Source organism: Bubalus bubalis, chromosome 22, assembly GCF_019923935.1.
Source record: "Bubalus bubalis isolate 160015118507 breed Murrah chromosome 22, NDDB_SH_1, whole genome shotgun sequence".
In the NCBI taxonomy this organism is placed as follows: domain Eukaryota; kingdom Metazoa; phylum Chordata; class Mammalia; order Artiodactyla; family Bovidae; genus Bubalus; species Bubalus bubalis.
This window is the reverse complement of record NC_059178.1, coordinates 16,164,469-16,179,167: the sequence shown is the minus strand read 5'-3', so window position 1 is coordinate 16,179,167 and position 14,699 is coordinate 16,164,469. Positions and strand designations below refer to the sequence as shown.

General features: G+C 45.2%; 1 protein-coding gene, 1 long non-coding RNA gene and 1 other non-coding gene across 6 annotated transcripts in view; 2 read left to right on the top strand and 1 right to left on the bottom strand.

Annotated features, from left to right (window-relative positions):
• Positions 1-366: 366 nt before the first annotated feature.
• On the bottom strand, positions 367-3,529 carry LOC102412900. The gene is made up of 4 exons (XR_003106002.3): positions 3,387-3,529; positions 3,208-3,307; positions 2,196-2,302; positions 367-1,710 (listed from the first exon to the last, which is right to left on the bottom strand). It is a non-coding gene; the product is annotated as an uncharacterized LOC102412900 (long non-coding RNA).
• LOC112581473 lies at positions 2,279-2,382 on the top strand. Its single transcript, XR_003106056.1, has one exon. It is a non-coding gene; the product is annotated as a U6 spliceosomal RNA (small nuclear RNA).
• The window catches only part of C22H18orf25 (chromosome 22 C18orf25 homolog), an 85,084-nt gene continuing 73,857 nt past the window's right edge, over positions 3,473-14,699 (top strand). The window contains exon 1 of one of the 4 annotated variants that reach the window (XM_006075279.4): positions 3,473-3,603. The gene's annotated coding sequence lies outside the window, so the exon portion shown is untranslated. Of the gene's footprint in view, positions 3,604-3,973; positions 4,253-14,699 lie in introns of those variants that run through there. The other 3 variants (XM_025273526.3, XM_006075278.4, XM_006075280.4) reach the window with 3 other exon arrangements.

Sequence of the window (14,699 nt, the reverse complement as noted above, 5' to 3'; positions counted from 1 at the left end):
CCCTGCAGTGCGGGCGCAGTCTTACCTACTAGACCATTGGGGAATTCCCAGGGCTATTCTTTTATTTAAAAAGAGAGGAACTTCCCTGGTGGTCCAGTGGTTAAGAATGTGCCTGCCAATGCAGGGGATACAGGGTTGATCCTTGGTCCAGGAGGATTCCACATGGTGCAGGGTAACTAAACCCGTGCATCCAGAGCCCCGTCCTCTGCAACAAGAGACACCACGGCAGCACAGACCCCTCTGCTCACCGCATTTAGAGAAAAGCCCACGTGGAGTTAATGAAGACCTACCGCAGCCAAAAACAAATAGATTTTTTTTTTTTAAAGAGAGGTTAACACATACTCGTTGAAAAAGTTAAAACTGTCCTTTGCACTTACTTCCACTTTTTAATAGACTTACAGACTTTACATATAGAAGGGGTGTCACCTGATTGGAAAGAGGGACTTAACCACAGAGAGAGGAGCCACCCACCCACCCCAGAGGCCCAGAGCAGGGCGGGGGTGGTGTGCCTCTACGTTCACGGCATCCTTTTGCCCTGTTCCATTCTGGTTCCACGTGAAGTTGCTGCTCTGGAAATATGAGTCCCTCGAGATGGCAACACCACCATACTTGAGCCATGTGAGTCTGTGCTTGTAGGAGGCGCTGGCCTGGAGTGTTGCCATCTGAACAACAGCCTTGTTGCGAGTGTTCTCTCTGAGCCAAGAGCAGTGCTGGGAGCTTTACCTAAACTCATTTCACCCTCACCCCTCACAAGAAGTTGTTTGACAGGCAAGGACACTGAGTCTCAAGGAGGTTACAGAACTGCCCGGAGGTCACTCTGCTCGAGGGAGGCAGACCCGATCCACACCCAGATTTGTCCAGACCCCAAAGCCCTCAGTCCTGGAGACCAAGTCACCTTACTACTCAGCCTGCTTCCGGACGGCCTTCCAATATGGGGACATTACTTTAATTCTGTGGGATGACGCTGTGAGGCAGAACAGGGGATGTTAACTCTGGACATGGTGACCTGAATGAAATTATGAGGCCACCACAGTGAAGACGGTCAACACCACCCCTCCCTGCACTCAACCGTTCCATGGCCTCACGGCAGGTGCAGGGAGATTGCAGCAGAGGCTGCTGATGCTGGCGGGGGAGGAAAGGTCAGGGTGGTTACATGAGGGAGGGGTAGCCCAGAGCTGAAGGTTCCATCCCTCGGATCCCCCATTTCCCTCATCTAACCAGTGGTTCTAACAATAGTGTCCGCCTTACAGGGGCAAATTTTGAAAGTAACCTGCTCAGTCAGGAGAGAACAGACTGTAGTCAAAGCAAGGCCGGCCACATCCTGACGCCATGGCTCGGGCCAGGCTTTCTACTAGGCGCCTGCTGTCCGCCCAGCCCCAGGTCCAACAATGAATCAGGTGCAAGCAAAGAAGCTGAAGATGACTCAAGGCTGGGCCTCCAGGGTTTATGACAGACTGAGTAGAACTACTGATGTGATGCAGCAGTAACTCCACAGAGAGGGCAACAGGTAGACACAGTGGTAGGACAGTATCTGTGAGCAAAGGGATCTTGAGAGAAATTTCCTACAGAGGCAACAGGATGTGGTTTAGACTGGGCTGGTTTTATAGAGATGAGATTTCAGGAGCTTGGAGGGCTGAGTATATAACGCACAGGAGATTCCAGGAGGCAATTCCAAGACAAGTAGGATCAGCTGTCCAGCACTTCCTGCTCCTACAGAAGGGGAAGAAGACAGCAATCGGGATCTAACTATGGCAGTAATAGTCAGTCCAAGTTGCTCAGTTGTGTCTGACTCTTTGCGACCCTATGGACTATAGAGTCCATGGACTTCTCCAGGCCAGAATACTGCAGTGGGTAGCCTTTTCCCTTCTCCAGGGGATCTTCCCAACCCAGGGATCGAACTCAGATCTCCTGCATTGCAGGTGGATTCTTTACCAGCTGAGCCACAAGAGAAGCCCAAGAATACTGGAGACTGGGTAGCCTATCCCTTCTCCAGGGGATCTTCCCCACCCAGGAATTGAACTGGGATCTCCTGCATTGCAGATGGATTCTTTACCAGCTGAGCTACTAGGGAAGCCCAGCAGTAATAGGGTTATTAATAATTAGGATATCAAACTCCCCAGACTCCAAAAATAAGCAGCCCACTCATTGTAGTGAATTGACTTGTTGGTATCAAACAGAAGGAGCCAAGTTAGTACCTCAGAAGTCAGGGTCCTACTTCAGCATCTCTGCAGCACTGATGAGATAAGATCGTGGAGAGGCTGTTTTAAAACTGAATGTAGTGCTCACTTTGGCAGCACATACACTAAAATTGGAAGGATACAGAGATTAGCATGGCCCCTGCACAAGGATGACATGCAAATTCGAGAAGCATTCCTTATTTTTTAGTGGAAAAAAAAAAAGGAAAACTGAATGTATTTGTCCATATTCATTCATTCATTTCAGACCGACAGCTGTCATCTTAGTAGTTAGTCCTTTTCTCTTTTTCTCCTGAAAGAGCCTGGGCTCTTGTCACTACCCCCAAAACCTCTCAAATTCCTTGAGGACTAAGGAAGCAGGGAAATAAATGAATGAAATAACACACCTAAACAAAATGTTTATCTGGCACATAGTATGTTCTCACTGAATTTCAAGGAGGCACGTGGTGGTAGCAGTTGAGAATGCAGGCTCTGGAGTTGGGCTGCCTGTGTCATGCCACTTTCTGAGGAGCGACCGTGGGCAGGTCACTTTACCACTGTCTGGCTCCACTTTTGTCATCTGGGGCCAAGAATACCACCAGACCCATGGAGTTCTTGTGAGAATTAGAGGAATGAGTCCATTTAGATGCATAGTACAGTGTCTTGCACATAACAGGCATTCAGAGAAGTTAGCTATTATTATTATTTTATCAATTTACTCATGAAGGAATGGAAAATTCCCATGCCTGTAGGCAGGAGGCATTAATGAGTGAACTGGGGGAGCTGGAGGGCCTGATCTAAAGGGGAGACTGACATTAAGGGAAGCATGGAACCGGCGCTGTGATTTTCAGAATGTCCTCCAGTGGAATGTCACCCCAACTCCCAGCACGGCTCCTGAAAAGGTAAATCCCTTTGACATTTTCTCCTCAAGCCCTTATGTATTCATTTATTTCTCAAAACCCTGCTTTTAGGGAGAGCGAAGCGTTGGCCGGATCTTGAGTTGTGAGGTTTCTCCTTCTTAAGCCTACCTCACCTTTCTTCCAGGTCTCGCGTCCAGCACGTTTCTTCCTCGATCCCAGACCTCAGCGAAGGGCGTCGAAAGCTCAGGGCGCGCTAGTGCAAATCCGGAGTGACTGCAAAGGTGGGATTTGGGGCGTCTTGCATAGCGCGTAGGGGGCGGAGCGGGGTTTCTCTGGGGGACTCTTGACTCACCAGCAGGTGGCGGTCTGTCTGCAAGGCGTGCAAGGTTCATCCAGAAAACTCGAACGGAATGTTGATGCCACTGCATGAGAGAGGCACAGCCAAGTCTCCGCGAGTAGAGCCGTGGGCATCCGCGAAAAGGTGGGGAAGAGAACGGAGCGGACTTCCTTGCCGGCGTGACTCAAGGATTCAAACGCCAAGAGCTTCCTTCGGTAACGCTTCAGGAGGGGTGAGTCCTGAGCAGCGCACAGAAAAGGGAGCGCCGACTTTCTCTTAGGGCATTATCCGTGGCTTGTATTGACTGGCTTCCCGACACCCCCGCCCCCCGCCCCACGGGGGCAAGACATCTCTTAGAAGGGAACTGCCTGAGTGGATACAGGGAGCGTGGGAAAACCCGGGAGGCCGATGCCCGCGCGCCAGGCGAGCTGCAGCCGGAGGAGCGTGGGGTCCGTCCCGCCAGATGGCGCTGTCTGGTTTCCTTTCGGCCTCCCGTGCTCGTCCCTAGAGGTTCCCCCGTCGCAGCGGCCGCTCTAGCCGGGCGAGCTCAGGGCTCTGTGGTTCCGGGCGGAAGTGAGGCGCCGAGCGGAACGGCCTCTGGTGACATTTTCTCCGGGCGGCGCGGACGAGTGAAGGGACTTGGTGGAGGAGGCTGCGGAGGCGGTGGGGTTCGCTTTGGCCTCCCCTTGACCCCAGTTGGGGTCCTGACCGCAACCCTCTACTCGTCGCTGGAGCTTGTGCTGAGGACAGAAGGCGACGGTGGGGCCGTCGCGTTCCTAGTCGCCGCGGCCCGGAGGGAACCGGCCGGGGGGGCTCGGTGCGTGCCCCGACGGGGCGCGCGCGGAGCGGGCGACGAGGTGCCGGGCTGCTGCGCAGCGCAGGTGAGGCGCGACGGAGCGCAGGGCCGCGGCCCGGCTCCGGTCCGAGCCTTGGGACCCGGGCAGCTTCCCGGGGAAGCGGAGGGGTCAGGTTCAGTGGGACGGGGTGCGGGCCGCGGGCGAGGTTTCTGCGGCGTTTAGGGCGCCGGGGTCGTGACGGGCAGGGCTGTCGGGCGCCGGGTCTTCAAGCCCGGAACCGGGCGGGAGGTGCGGCCCGGGTAGCGGCCGACTGGAGGGACGAAAACAGCCCTACCCCTGGCTCACTGGCTCGCCGGTGACCCTCGCGTCCTCCGGGCCCGGCGGGCCGAACCCTTCTCCCCGCTTCCCTACCCCCGGTGGATCCCTTTCCCCGGAGGCTGGAGGTGTCGCAGCCCGTGGGCCGCGCGCGGGAGGTGGGGAGCGGCTTCGCGGCTCCGGAGTTGTCTTTCGCGCAACTTTCCGGGACCCCGGGTGGCCGGGCGTAGTGGCCGCGGCGGCTTTGCCAACTCTGCTGGCCCAGCGAGCCGGGAATCTGGCGCCGACACCTGCTCGGTCTGAGAGCCCGGGCGGCCGCCCCAGCACCGCGGCTGCTAAGGCCTGGGAGGAGGGAGGAAGGCTCTCTCCCGCTTGGCGCCGCCTGCGTTTTTGGGCGCTTCCACTACCTTCTTCGGTCGGCAGACGCCCCCCTGGTCAATGGGAGGGATGTGTCAGTCTCCAAAATTGACCTCTTTCTGGCGAATTTGTCAACTCTGTTTAGAAAAACCCGACGAGGATGTAACCTGACCAGCCTCAACTTCATCATCATCTTTCTATTTTCCTCAGTGGTACTTCGTACTTTGTACTTTATTTTCTCGTAGCGCCGATTTCAGTGTCTTGGGGCGGCAACTCCCCGCAGAACCTCAGCCCGTCATTCATTCTCCCTTTTAAACCGTCCTCTCTGCTGTCACAGAATAGATGCTCACAGGTTGAAGGAATGAACGTCTGTACCTGTTCCAGATTGAACCGCTTGAGCAGTTTGTGCTGGATGTGCTTTTGGTTTCTCGCCTGAGCTTCTGCTTTCTGAATCCTTCCACCCAGTAGGATGCAAAACCCACTGATGATGCTTTGTCAAGGTTGGGCCTTTTCATTACAAATACATCTGGCAGTTTTGCTTAGGCTCTTGTGTAGTGTCGTGTGTTAACAGTTTGAAATTACTCTCTTTCTTCTCTTGGGATATTTTAAGGAGGGAGGCTATTAACTTTCTAATGTGGTTTTGCTGATCCTGGCAATCTGGATCCCTTCAGTAAGAACATTGCCTTTTAACAAGCATTTTTAGAGGCCTACAGTTGTTACCTGATGTCCTGAGGAGTGACAGTGTTGATCTTTTTTAGTAGGAAGTGTAATATTTTTGTTAAATAGTCTGGGTAATACAATACTTACTTGAGTGCTTTATGCACAGTAAATATAAAACTAGGAATTAAATTTGAATTCAGGAAACTTATGATGAAATTTACTGTGATGACCTGTATGCTACTTTATGAAGAGCTTTAGTGAAATTTCATGCAGTTTCGTAAAATGAGAAATAAAGACATTTCTAAATCATATTCCTTCAGAGTGCTTTTCAGTACCACTGTAATCTTGACATGTGAAACCATACGTTTTTCATAATGTTAACAAAGAGGTAAACTTCAAAACATAAAATAGGAAAGGAGAAACTTCAAGGTAATTATACCTGAAGTGTCAGCTAAATATGATTTCTTAATGGGAAAATTTTTTTTCTGACATCTTATTTGTGAAAAATAGGATGGACTAGATTTTGGAACTGGAAACTTTCTCTGTTGTTAGCTTCATATTAAGTTCATAATGTTACATTACTGACTAATTCAGTTTGTATTATTCTTAAATGCATTTATGAAAGAGTGTCATAAATGCTCTTTGTTTTATAGTTTGCATGATTAAAGATAGATTTACCTTTAGATTCTAATTTAATGAGGTTCTGAGAGAACTGAGTGCTCAGTGTTTGTTCTTCAAAGGTTCTGTTTCATATGTTACATTACCCTTGTGTGTATGACTAGTAACTTCTAGGGGGTTGTGTAGTTACTCATTATTCAAGGGGTTGTTTTGCTGGGATCTTCAGTCTTATGGTTTTATTTTGATGTGTGCATGAATAGAGTTGACATATGGGCACTTAGAATGTTCTTTTTCTTTTGAAAGTTTGGAAGTGATACATGTATGCGTAGACACAGACACACACACACACATGGGCTTCCCTGGTGGCTCAGTAAAGAATCCGCCTGCAACGTAAGAGACCTGGGTTTGATCCCCGGTTGGGAAGATCCCCTGGAGAAGGGCATGGCAACCCACTCCAGTATTCTTGACTGGAAAATCCCCATGGACAGAGGAGCCTGATGACTATAGTCCATAAGATCACCAAGAATCCCACATGACTAGGCGACTAAGCACACACACATACATACACACTGGAGGCTAAGACCGTATGTTTGTAACTTTGACAAATCATCTTAGACCTTCCTGATTTTCTTGCAAGTAACTGGCACCATGAAAACAGTTTATATTCATATTTACTGAATTGGCAGTAATTGAGAAAATCTGTAAAAGGTGAAAAATGTTGTACTATTAATGTGTTTTCTTTTGAACCACACTGATTTTGGTATTCTGTATTATTTTTATTAGGGCCAAATAAACTTTGCTGTGTAAGTAAAAATGAATAGACATTGATAATTGAGTAAAAAGCTATGAGACTGCAGAAGAGGGGAAGCGCCATTGTGGAAACAGAGACCAAAGGCTCAGATGGGGCCTCTTCCTTCTCCCAGCGCCGATGTATCGGTCGCTTGCTGTGCGCCAGTAGTGCTCTCGTTGCTGGTGCTCGGTGAGTGTGGCTGGCAGGCCTTGATGCTAAAGCAACTTACATTTTTTTTTTTTTTCTCCTAAGCTTACAGTGCTGTTCTCGGTGTTGTATCTTCTGTAAATTTGTTCAAATGTGTAGTGATATGTATCCATCCTTATGGTGTTACAGGGTACGTTCACTACCCTAAAAATGCTCTGTCTGTCCATCTCTCTATCCCACCCCACCTCCAACGACTGGCAATCACTGATCTTTTTACTGTCACCACTGTTTCACATTTGCCATAATGTCATATAGTTGGAATCATACAGTATGTAGACTTTTCAGATTGGCTTTGACTTAATAATACATATTTAAGCTTCCTCTTTGTCTTCATGGCATAATATTTAGGTTGGTGCAAAAGTAATTGTGGATTTGCATTGTTGAACTTTGCTATTTGATATTGGCATACATTCTTAAATAAATGTGGTTATATTATACATCATTTAAAATATTTTATTTGTTTGTTTATTTGGCTGCACCAGGTCTGGTATGTATGTGTCATCTGGTTCCCTGCCCAAGGATTGAACCCCGGCCCCCTGCAATGGGAGCTGGGGAGTCTTAGCCACTGGAACCACCAGGGAAGTCCTGTTACACATCATTTTAATGGGTATTTTTCACTTTGTTCTTTTGCTAATGACTTATTACTTGCTGTTTACTTTATATTTATTTTAGACCATGGAAATGATTTTAGACAAAAAGTAGATTAGAGTGATTTGTTTATTCAGGTTCAAAATGGGTTGTAAAGCAGTGGAGACAACTTGCAACATCAACAACGCATTTTGCCCAGGAACTGCTAAGGGACGTACATTGCAGTGACGGTTCAAGAAGTTTGCAAAGGAGATGGGAGCCTTGAAGATGAGGATGTGGTGGCCGGCCATCCAAAGTTGACAGTGACCAATTGAGAGCAGTCATCAAAGTTGATCCTCTTACAACTACATGCTGCTGCTGCTGCTAAGTTGCTCAGTCGTGTCTGACTCTGTGCGACCCCTTAGATGGCAGCCCACCAGGCTCTGCTGTCCCTGGGATTCTCCAGGCAAGAACACTGGAATGGGTTGCCATTTCCTCTCCATGAGAAGTTGCCAAAGAACTCAATATCAACCATTCTGTGGTCATTCAGCATTTGAAGCAAATTGGAAAGGTAAAAAACCTCGATAAGTGGGTGCCTCATGATCTGACTGAAAATCAAAAAAATCATTGTTTGGAAGTGTCATCTGCACTTATGCTGTGCAACAGCTATGAACCATTTTTTGATCAGATTGTGGTGTGTTATGAAAAGTGGATTTTATATAACAACTGGCAACAACCAGCTCAGTGGTTGGACTGAGAAGAAGCTCTAAAGCATTTCCCAAAGCCCAGCTTGCACCAAAAAAAAGTCACGGTCACTGTTTGGTGGTCTGCTGCTGGTCTGATCCACTACAGCTTTCTCAGTCCTGGCGAAACCGTTACCTTTGAGAAGTATGCTCAGCAAATTGATGAGATGCGCTGAAAACTGCACCTGCAGCCAGCACTGGTCGGCAGAATGGGCCCCGTTCTTCACAGCAGGGCCCGGCCGCATGTCCCATAACCAGGGCTTCAAAAGTTGAACAAATTGGGCCACAAAGTTTTGCCTCATATGCCATATTCACCTGACCTCTTGCCAACTGATTACCACTTCTTCAAGCATCTAGACAGCTTCTTGCAGGGAAACTGCTTCCACAACCAGCAGGAGGCAGAAAATGCTTTCCAAGAGTTAGTTGAATACTGAAGCATGGATTTTTACACTGTAGGGACAAACTGATTAGTTGGCAAAAATGTGTTGATTGTAATGGTTTCCAGTTGATTAATAAAAATGTGTATGAGCCTAGTTATAATGATTTAAAATTCACGGTCTGAAACTGCAATTACTTTTGTACAAACCTAATCCTTTCTTTATAGTGTTCAATACTATACTTTTGTCTGAATTCACCACCTGAAGGTTGGTAGGTTGAAGAAAACTTACACATTTAAACTTGGAACTGGAAATAGATTTCCAGGTGGACATTCCAGGCTAGGGAACAGCCTAAGCAAAGTTGTGAGTATCAGTGATTTCGGTTGGTGTGGCCAGTGCTTTCATTGAAACTGCTTACCTTACTCTTCAGAACTCATGATTGAACTTAGGGAAGTAAACAGTGTTTTCTGCTTCTGTGTGGGCAGTTTCTTTTAGCAGAAGTGAGATTGATGTTCAGTCAGTTTTCACATACGGCTTACAGGTCCTTGTGGTAAAAGAAAGGGACAAGGTGAAACTACAATTACCTTGTTTGTCTTACTCTCTCGTATTTCTGAACTGCCAGGAGAGAGAATATGTATTATATATATTATACACATTTATCATAGCATTTTAATAGAAGTGAATAATAGTAAATATGATTTTAAAATAATTTGCAGTGTGTGTTATTTATTGAACTGTGTATGTGATTTACAGCATTGTATTAATGTCTGTTGTACAGCAAAGTGATTCAGCTGTGTACAGGTGTGTGTGTGTGTGTGTTTGTGTGTATACATTTTTTAATATTATTTTCCACAATGATTTATCACAGGATATCCAGTGTAGTTTCCTGGGCCATCCAGCAGGACCCCATTGTTCATCCATTCCGTATATGCTAGCTTGTATTGCATAACCCCCCTCTCTTTCCATTCCCCCACTTGTCTTGTTCCTGGCAACCACAAGTCTATCCATTAATAGGGTTTAAGTTTTGTTTCTATTCTCTTTCATGTCTTTATTCAAAATAGATCCCTCATACCTCTTTGCTCAGATTCTGTCACTTGAAATAGCCAATAGATAGATGATGCAAGTCCTGAGTTATTAATTTGACTTGATTTACTTTTAAAACTACTTGGATGAGTATTTTCTAGTTGTGTTGTGTGCTTAGTTGCTCGGCCGTGTCCAGCTCTTGGTGACCCCATGGACTGTAGCCCGCCAGGTTCCTCTGTCCATGGGGATTCACCAGGCAAGAATACTGGAGTGGGTTGCCATGCCCTCCTCCAGGGGATCTTCCCAACCCAGGGATCGAACCCAGGTCTCCCACATTTCACGTGAAGATTAACCAAAAGTAGAAATCTGTCGGCAGAACTTAATTTGAGGGTGGGGCAGTTATACCTGGTTAAACTAAAAACCCATTTTCTGAGCACTCAGGCACCAGGTGGAGATGGGCACAAAAATAAAAGAAATTTATGTTGAAGGAACTCAAATCTAGGGAACCAGATGATTTCTGTTTCTTTCCTGCTCTAAAATGTGGAGAAGAAAAGCAGGCTGTAGGAGGAAAAAAGTATTGGATAACCAAACAACTAGTGTATGGAGTTAGTCTTTTCATTTATAAAATAATTTAAAATCGGATATTGGAAAATGATTTTTTCTTAAACGGGTCTGTAAGAGTAAAAGAAAATGATTGGAGACTTGAATTTTCTTTTTCGTACTGCCAGTTCGTGTACCAAATACTTTTTTCTCTGCCTGGACTTAAAGTCCATGTATTGGTAAATTTGTTCTGATTGTTGTTCAAAGAGCAACAAAATTAAATGTTAGATCTTGTTTATTTGCAGCAGCCATTCCCAAGAATGTGGATAAACTAGGATTGTGTTTAGGTAAGATAGAAATTCAAGTTTTCATTAGCATGGTTAACATTCTGGAAACCAGGTACTGACCAAAGGAATCAGTAGAAGTTATTTTTTTACTGAGCTGTTTGGCTTAAAAAAATAGCTTCTATGATGTCCAGAGTCAACGTTTTGTTAAGTGTGTTATAATTAGAGAAAGATATTGTTGAGGATAGGGAAGTTGGGTGTGGACTAAAATTCTAGGAAAACAGGACTGTTTTCTTTTCTGTACTAAGAACAAGAACCTCATGTGGTCAAGATTTTAAGCAGTATCCTGTCTGCCTTAGTTTTAACCTAGCATAAAAGGATAGTAGCATAGTTTATTCTTAAATCAGCATTATATCATCAAGGGTTCCCCATTATTTATCTCTACTATTTGCTATGAGCCTGAGGGCATGATAGGTTTTTGGCAATATTTAGGGGACCTCAGGTCCCAGCGTGTGGTAACCCATCTTTATTTGTACCCTCTTCTGAGGGAGATAGAAAATGGCCAGAGCAGAAATCTTGGCGGAAATCTAGAACCTGTGCTTTAAAATTATTCTTGGTTTACACTAATAGTGCTTATGAGTACTTAGAGGGTCTGTCATTAGCGCTGTTGCATTCTTTACATTTGATAACTTCCTTGGCTTCTTTCTGGATGCTAGTTTATTCACAGCCCTGGTTCTGGGCCAGATACATGTCAGTGGTGGTAGTATCTGCAACATGAAGTGATTTGAGCAGCCATTATCACTTAGGGCCTATTTATAGAGCTTATATCAGTGGAGAAGAGGTTGGCTGGCAAGCAAGAAAAGCTACTCTCTTCCCCTGGTTGCAATCTCATAATTTATTTTTCAGTTCCGAATAGGCCAGATCCATTCAGCTGCATTAATTTTTAGTGTTCCTTTTCTGCACTCTAGCCCTTTTGTACTCTATAGTGTGTTTTAGTCACATTCACTCTTGAAGGAAAAAAAACCAAATAACTTATCACACTGAAAAATAGTTAACAGTACTTCTTGATAGCATCTGCTATTCAATGTTCAGATTTCTCCTATCTCATAAGTGTGTTTTTACAGTTATTCAGATTGAGTCCAGTAGGTCTCTGCATTGTGTTGTAATCTATAGGTATCACCCCCCCCCCCCACCCCCATTTCTTTTTCCTGGACAATTATTTGTTGAAAAAACAGGAGCCTTCCCACAGTTTGAATTTCCAGTTAACATTGCTGTAATGGTATACCAGTCTCCTGTGTTTCTTGTTAATTGATATTAGGTTTAAAGGTTGAGCAGATTTGGTTTCTGTAATATATTATCTCTTTTCTCATTTTTTCTTTGAGGGGGCAAAAATATTTTCTAGGTGATGCTGCATACTTGCATCAGGAGGCACTTAATGTTTGGGTCTCTGCAGTGTTAGCAGCTGATAGTGCTCATTGCCCATTACTTACTCATAGTTCTTTCCTCTGAATGCCTTACATCATTCCCAGTTCTGAGTCTTTGTACTCGGTCTTGCTTATAGTTATAGCCTCTTCAACCTTTTTCTTTTGAGAGCTGAGGGAAAGGAAGAGATGAGTTGCTGTGTAGAAAGGGTTGTTTCCACTGTACTGTAATTCTGTAGATGTTTGTATTTCAATCTTGATCTTTTTTAAATAAATGCATTTATTTATTTATTTTGGCTGTGCTAGGTCTCTGTTGCTGTGTGAGCTTTTCTGTAGTTGCAGCGAGTGGGAGATGCTCTCTGGTTGCAGTACGCAGACTTCTCATGGCAGTGGCTTTTCTTGCTGCAGAGCATGGGCTCTAGGGCATGATGGCTTCAGTAGTTGCGATGTGTGGGCTCAGTAGTTGAGGTTACCGGGCTCTAGAGCACAGGCTCAGCAGTTGTGACACATGGGCGTAGTTGCTGTGCAGCATGTGGGACCCTCCTGGACCAGAGATCAAACTCGGGTTTCCTTCGTTGGCAGATGGATTCTTTACCACTGAGTTGTGAAGGAATGCCAATCTCGAGTTTTGATTTCTGCACTGTCCACATTATCTATAATACAACTTCTCAGTGGAAAAGCTTACCCCAAATCCTGACAAATAATTGAAAGAAGTCCTTCAAAAGCAAAATTTATTTTGAGATATTGGTACTTAAGAATACTGTTGTCATTAGAGTATGTTAGTATTTATGGATATAAAATAGAAAAGAGATTAATTCTTCTATTTTAAATGATTTGGGAACATCACTGTTTTAGTAGAATGTCTTCTAAGAACTAAATATCTGGAAAGAGGGCGTTTTATTTTCATTTTTAGTAAAATACTGTTATTTATGTTGTTTGCATTATGTGGCTTAAGATGCTTAGTTTCATGGTGTCTGGTTTTGCATCCTTATAAATATACAGTCACTTTATATAGTGTTCGAAATGTAAGGGAGCAGCTTTACTAGGCTGTTGGCAGTTGTGTCTGTTTTGTCTATTTTATCTGGAAAGATAAAATGAAAATTACTCTATTAGAAATAATGCTGATTCTATGTAATTTTTTTTAAACTTCTCTTTTATTTTTAATTTATTTTTGGCTGTGCCATGCAGCATGTGGAATCTTACCACCCTGACCAGGGATCAGACCCATGCCCCTTTTAGTGGAAGCATGGAGTCTTAACCACTGGACAGGAGACACAGATTTGTTCCATGGTCTGGAAAGCTCCCACATGCAACTAAAACCAAAAGCCTGTGATCCATAACTGCTGAGCCTGTGCTCTAAAGCCCAGGAGCCACAACTGCTGAGCCCATGTACCACAATACCGAAGCCCAAGGGCCCTAGAGCCCTTGCTCTGCAACAAGAGAAACCACTGCAGTGAGAAGCCCAAGCACAGCAACTAGAGAGTAGTCCCTGCTTCTGCAACTAGAGAAAAGCACACACAGCAGCAAAGACTTGCCAACACAGACATAAATAAAGTAAAATAAAAACCCAAACCAGGCAAAGCTTCAAAACACTTCAGGGATTTTTGAAAAAATTTCTAGGTATAGAGTAGGCAAGGTTTAACAAAGACCCAAGAGTGGTTTTAAAGACACATGACTGATTTGTCAAGATTATTATTTTTTTTAAACCTTGATTCCAGTTACATATTAGGGAAGTTCAGTTCAGTTCAGTTCAGTCGCTCAGTCATTTCCGACTCTTTGCAACCCCATGAATCGCAGCACGCTAGGCCTCCCTGTCCATCACCAACTCCCGGAGTTCACTCAGACTCACGTCCATCAAGTCGATGATGCCATCCAGCCATCTCATCCTCTGTCGTCCCCTTCTCCTCCTGCCCCCAATCCCTCCCAGCATCAGGGTCTTTTCCAATGAGTCAACTCTTCGCATGAGGTGGCCAAAGTACTGGAGTTTCAGCTTTAGCATCATTCCTTCCAAAGAAATCCCAGGGCTGGTCTCCTTCAGAATGGACTGGTTGGATCTCCTTGCAGTCCAAGGGACTCTCAAGAGACTTCTCCAACATCACAATTCAAAAGCATCAATTCTTCGGTGCTAAGCCTTCTTCACAGTCCAACTCTCACATCCATACATGACCACAGGAAAAACCATAGCCTTGACTAGGTGGACCCTTGTTGGCAAAGTAATGTCTTTGCTTTTGAATATGCTCTCTAGGTTGGTCATAACTTTCCTTCCAAGGAGTAAGCGTCTTTTAATCACATGGCTGCAATCACCATCTGCAGTGATTTTGGAGCCCCAAAAAAATAAAGTCTGACACTGTTTCCCCATCTATTTGCCATGAACTGATGAGACTGGATGCCATGATCTTCGTTTTCTGAATGTTGAGCTTTAAGCCAACTTTTTCACTCTCCACTTTCACTTTCATCAAGAGGCTTTTTAGTTTCTCTTCACTCTCTGCCATAAGGGTGGTGTCATCTGCATGTCTGAGGTTATTGATATTTCTCCCGGCGATCTTGATTCCTTCCAGCTTGTGCTTCTTCCAGCCCAGCGTTTCTCATGATGTACTCTGCATAGAAGTTAAATAAGCAGGGTGACAAT